Genomic DNA, 6,000 nt, shown 5'->3' with positions numbered 1-6,000 from the left:
TAATATTCAAAATATGGTATAACAATTCACTGGATGCAAATTAAGGGAAAAAAAATATAAATTTTTACAGTACACTGAAGGAACATTAAAAAAATTATACAAATTTGTGCACACTTTTTGGCAGCTAATAGGTAGTAAAGTTAACAACTGCTATATAAAGTCTGAAGATAAATTTAGACACTACCAATTTGAAAAATAAATATGTATGGTCCATTGAAACATAAGATCAAAAGCCAAATTGAGAATACAAAATGTCAGCATTTTAAATGTTAATATATTTCAGTCAAGGACACAGGCAGTGAGGAATTAAACATGAAAAAAAACATTTTGGGTTTCATGCCTCTTTCAGATAGAATTTAAAAAAAAAAAAAGCTTCCAATTTACTTAGTTTTCTTGGTATCCTTTGCTGAAAATCAGGCGGGTTAGTTTGGGAGAATGTACGTGTTTGCAACACTATATGGCAGCAGTTTTACAAGAATTTATACATTTTTAAGAGCACTAAATGGCAGCAGTGTATCCTGCCATATAGTGCTCTAGACATACCCATGCACGCTGTCTACCTAGGTATACTCTTCAGTAAAGAATACCACGAGAACGAAGCAAATTCGATAATGGAGGTATATTTTACATTTTAAAAAAATTGCATGCTCTGTCTGAATTGTAAAAAAAATTAATTTAGGGTTTCATTTCCCTTTAATTAAGATTTTTAACCATTTACCTTCAGCACATCTTGAAATAGCAAAATTTTCCCTGCCACTTTTGTGCAACCGCATTTTAATAGAAGCCTGGTACAATTGATTTGTCGGTTTTAGGTTCCTCATGCATGTTTTTTCCCCATTTACAAAAATATTATTAAGGATGACAAGTACATTTGAGTGCTGGTTTAGTGGTAAGTGCTTTACTTGTCAGATGTTGCAAAAAATCAATTATGGGCTCCAAAAAAATAAATGTTAACATATCTTTTTTTAAAGTTGCAGTATAATTCCGCCCCTTTAAATTGTAGTAAACGTCCCAGGTAGCTTGGTGAGATTCCTATAGCAGAGAGATAAAAATGAATGACTATATTTGTGAAAATCAATATGCAATACAGTTTGTGTTGCAGCAGAGAACATTCATTATACTAGAACATAGACTTATTTTAATATGTAACTAAATGATATAAAAACAAAATGTTATGATTAACTGATAAATTAATTTCTTTCATGGTGATGAGAGTCCACAAACCATTACTCCTGGGTTTCAACTCCGACATGTGATACACACTAATACGGTGCGCAAAAAAGAAAGGCCGACACACACTATCACAGTGTGCACTAAGTAGGCCAAAGGTACAATTACTGCGCCCACAAATTTAACGAGTGCTAATACAGCACACACTAACCAGGCTGATGTGCGCTAACATGACGAGCACTAAAACACTGATGCGTGCTTACTCTTTGGGAACTACAGGGGACAACACTCACTATCCCGGCATGCAAAACATAGCCGGATATGTGCTAACAATATAAATAACTCAGACTGAAGTGTGTTATTTAGTCTCACACTATCCCAGCACTAAAATGGAGGGCACAAAGCTTAAAGTGCAGAATAAAGCAAAAATCATAAAGAGTATTCCATTTTAAAATAAAATTCTCCATTATACAAAAGACAATTATGTAACATATAAATGGTCTAACGGAGTGGCGGTATATGTCTGGTGTAAATATATGTCCCCGGCTACAATGTACCTCAAAATTGGTGTACCTACTAATAGCCGGTGGGCCGGTACCTTCCTCCTGTGAAGACAAAGAAAAGACTGGAAAACCAGTGAGGTGAGAGGGATTAAGGGCTCTTAGAGCTGTGTGAATCTTTGCCTCCTCCTAGTAGCCATGAGTTGAATCCCAGGAGTAATGGCTTGTGGACTCTCACCACCATATGAAAGCAATCCAGTTCTATTTTTCATGATTCAAGTAGAGAGAGTACAATAAAAAAAAAAATCCATATTACATCTGTTTTCAAATTTACTTTGTTCTCTTGGTTTTAAAAATCTCAGGAGCGTGCACGTGTTAGGAACACTATATGACAGCGCAGAGATGCTTACCTGTGCATGGTTTAACCTGCACTAAAGTAGCTGTTAACACGACCGTTGTCCTGGGGTGCACTGTGTGCAGTCCAATATCAGAGAGAGAGGAGTTTAGCGCTCGTTTGCGCATGGCTCCTAAAGATGAGTGGGCTAATGTTAGCGCATTGGGTGCCCATACTGACATTACGTTAACCCTGTTTGTGTTATCTGCACTATGAATAGCGCTATTTGTATTGTTCACTATGGAAGTTACCATATGGCAGGTTTGGTGCCAAAGTTTGCAGAAGAATCTTTAAAAGGCTTGTGAGCAGTCCATTCTTCTATGAAATCCCAGGCGGTTCTTGTTCTCATCCTGCTCGCCCTTGTTTGACACCTGGCTTGTTACCTGGATCTTACTAGCTGTTATCTCTCTGGTGTGTTGCCTATTTTGGGCTAATAACCCGGTTATCAACTATAGGAACTGTTTTTTGGGCTATCCATTTGCCTGCTCCCTCTGCTTAGACATCTAGTTACTGTTAATTCTTCTTCTGTATCCTGACCACTACATTGCACTTCATCAGTTCCAACTTCCTGCTTTTCCTGAAAAACTCCATCTGATCCAGCATCTGGTCTGCAGAGCTGCATTATTGCTCCCAGTGGCCAAACAAGGTAACTACCAGCTAACTCTACTTAAAGGGATAGTAAACCCCATTTCTTTCTTTCATGATTCAGATAGAGCATGCAATTTTAAGCAACTTTCTAATTTACTCTTATCATCCATTTTCTTTGTTCTCTTGGTATCTTTATTTGAGAAGCCGGAATGTTAAGCTTAGAAGCCGGTCCATTTTTGGTTCAGGACCCTGGGTAGCATTTGCTGATTGGTGGCTACATTTAGTTCAGAACCCTGGATAGCGCTACATTTAGCCACCAATCAACAAAGGTGCTGGACCAAAAATTGGCTTTACTAGCCTTTTAATAACAAGGCCATTAAGAGATGGCAAGCTTAATCGTCACTTTACAGTCGTGACTCATTCATGCAAGATCTGCAGACTGCCTATTTAAACTTACCACAAAGGGTTGAAACACTTTAGCACAGATTGCTGCAGGAGCTACTTCCACCTACACATTGATTGATCTTGCATCATCAGCTGATGATGGGCCTATTAAGTCTATTGCTACTGGTCTACTGCAATCAGAACTGGTGGTCTTTCCTGAGCAGAGTATATATCTACCAATAAGATTTGGTGGTGATAGGCAGCAGTTCTATACTGTTATTAATGCCCGGAAGATTTGTTTTCACTCAGGCTTCGAATCTATACTACAGACTTAATCAAGGGCCACATTTTCTTAGCCCTGCTCATAGATGAACCTCAGATTTTGGTACATAATTTGATTTGGAGGGAACATGATATAGTCCATACTTGTAACACTTTTACTAATGTTATGAGTATATTTTACGATAACCCTCATCTCTCTTATGCTCAGGTCACTGTAAGCAGTCTGGGAAGGACTATGTTTGTGACTTTTATCGTATTGCCTGAGCCTTTCTGAATCATTGAATGATGACCTTGGTCATGTAGACCCTTCATCTGATCTGAGAGTATGGTATGTCTGGTGATTCATATGGACAGAATACTGCTTCACAGACTTTTGTCTCCTCAAGTTATTCCCATTCCAGTGTCTGCTTTTACTGATGAAACAGTGTTGCCTTTGCCAAACAACTACTAGCTAATCTTGCAAGCCGTTTTGCAGCAAAGCTTTTAACAAATGTATACACTTCTGAGCTCTAGATGGCAGCAGTGTTTGCTCAGTATATAACATTGTTGAAAGTGTTGTTGCAAACAGCTGCCATATATAGCGCTCAAGACATATTTACACTCCAGAGACCCTCTAGGTATGCTCTTCAACAAAGGATACAAAAGAAACAAGGTAAATTTGATAGCAAGTAAATTGGATTTTATATATATATATATATATATATATATATATATATATAAATGAAATTTATGCTTACCTGATAAATGTATCTCTTTCTTGACATGATGAGTCCACAGATCATCTAATTACTATTGGGATATTCACCTCCTGGCCAGCAGGAGGCGGCAAAGAGCCCCACAGCAAAGCTGTTAAATATCCCCTCCCTTCTATCCAACCCCAGTCATTCAACCAAAGTAAAAGAGAGAAAGGAAGCAACAAGGTGCAGAGGTGCCTAAGGTTTATAACAAGGTTTATAAAAAATATCCTGTCATCAAAAACAGGGCGGGCCGTGGATTCATTGTGTCAAGAAATAAATAAATTTATCAGGTAAGCATAAATTTTGTTTTCTTTCTAATGACACGATGAGTCCACAGATTATCTAATTACTATTGGGAATCAATACACAAGCTAGAGGACACAGACGATAAGGGAGGGACAAGACAGGGAACCTAAACAGAAGGCACCACTGCTTGAAGAACCTTTCTCCCAAAGGAAGCCTCAGCCGAGGCAAAAGTATCAAACTTATAGAATTTTGAAAAAGTGTGTAGAGAGGACCAAGTTGCAGCCTTGCAAATCTGTTCTACAGAAGCTTTATTTTTGAATGCCCAGGAAGAGGAAACAGCCTTCGTAGAATGAGCCGTAACCTTCTCAGGAGGCTGCTGTCCAGCAGTTTCATAGGCAAAGCGAATTATACTCTTCAGCCACAAAGAAAGAGAAGTAGCCGTAGCTTTCTGCCCCTTACGTTTCCCAGAGAAAACTACAAACAGAGCAGAAGACTGACGAAAATCCTTAGTCGCCTGTAAATAGAATTTCAAAGCATGAACCACGTCTAGGTTGTGCAGCAGATGTTCCTTTTGAGAAGAAGGGTTAGGACATAAAGAATGAACAACAATCTCCTGATTAATGTTCCGATCTGAAACTACTTTAGGAAGAAAACCCAATTTAGTATATAAAACAACCTTATCCGAGTGAAAGATAAGATAGGGAGACTCATGCTGTAAAGTCGAGAGTTCAGAGACTCTACGAGCTGAAGAAATAGCAACAAGGAAAAAAAAAAAAACCTTCCAAGATAACAACTTAATATCTAAGGAATGCATAGGTTCAAAAGGAGCCCGCTGAAGAACCTTAAGAACAAGATTAAGACTCCAGGGAGGAGTAACAGGTTTGAACACAGGCCTGATTCTGATCAAGGCCTGACAGAACGATTGAACATCAGGTACCTCTGCCAGACGTTTATGTAACAAAATAGATAAGGCAGAAATTTGACCTTTCAAGAAGCTTGCTGATAACCCCTTCTCCAAACCCTCTTGGAGTAAAGATAAAACCCTAGGAATCTGAACTCTACTCCAAGTGTAGCCTTTGGAATCGCACCAATACAGATATTTACGCCAAATCTTATGGTAAATTTTCCTGGCAACAGGCTTGCGAGCCTGAATCATAGTCTCAATGACCTGATCTGAAAAACCACGCTTAGATAAAATTAAGCGTTCAATCTCCAAGCAGTCAGCTTCAGAGAAACTAGATTTGGATGAAGGAAGGGCCCTTGAAGTAGAAGGTCCTTTCTTAGAGGAAGTTTCCAAGGAGGGTGAGATGACATCTCCACTAGGTCTGCATACCAAATCCTGCGAGGCCACGCCGGAGCAATGAGAATCACCGATGCCCTCTCTTGCTTGATCCAAGCAATGACCCGAGGAAGGAGAGCGAACGGAGGAAAAAGGTATGCAAAATTGAAATTGCAAGGAACTGCCAGAGCATCTATCAGAAACGCCTAAGGGTCCTTGGTCTGCTCAGAAAATCCGCTTCCCAATTGTCCACTACTGGAATATGGATCGCAGATAGACAACACTTGTGGGTCTCCGATCCACTGAATAATCTTGGACACCTCTTTCATGGCCAAAGAACTCAGAGTTCAACCCTGATAGTTGATGTAAGCCACTGAGGTTATGTTATCCGACTGAAATCTGATAAACCGGGCAGAAGCT

General features: G+C 39.2%; 1 protein-coding gene across 1 annotated transcript in view; it reads right to left on the bottom strand.

Moving 5' to 3' along the window:
- Nucleotides 1-876: 876 nt before the first annotated feature.
- SNAPC4 (small nuclear RNA activating complex polypeptide 4) overlaps nucleotides 877-6,000 on the bottom strand; it is a 221,792-nt gene continuing 216,668 nt past the window's right edge. Inside the window, exon 24 of the mRNA XM_053695908.1 lies at nucleotides 877-1,032. The gene's annotated coding sequence lies outside the window, so the exon portion shown is untranslated. The remainder of the gene's footprint in view (nucleotides 1,033-6,000) is intronic.

The sequence above is a fragment of the Bombina bombina genome, chromosome 12 (genome assembly GCF_027579735.1).
Source record: "Bombina bombina isolate aBomBom1 chromosome 12, aBomBom1.pri, whole genome shotgun sequence".
NCBI lineage: Eukaryota > Metazoa > Chordata > Amphibia > Anura > Bombinatoridae > Bombina > Bombina bombina.
The sequence above is the reverse complement of the archived record's forward strand: the minus strand, read 5'-3'. Positions and strand labels throughout refer to the sequence as shown.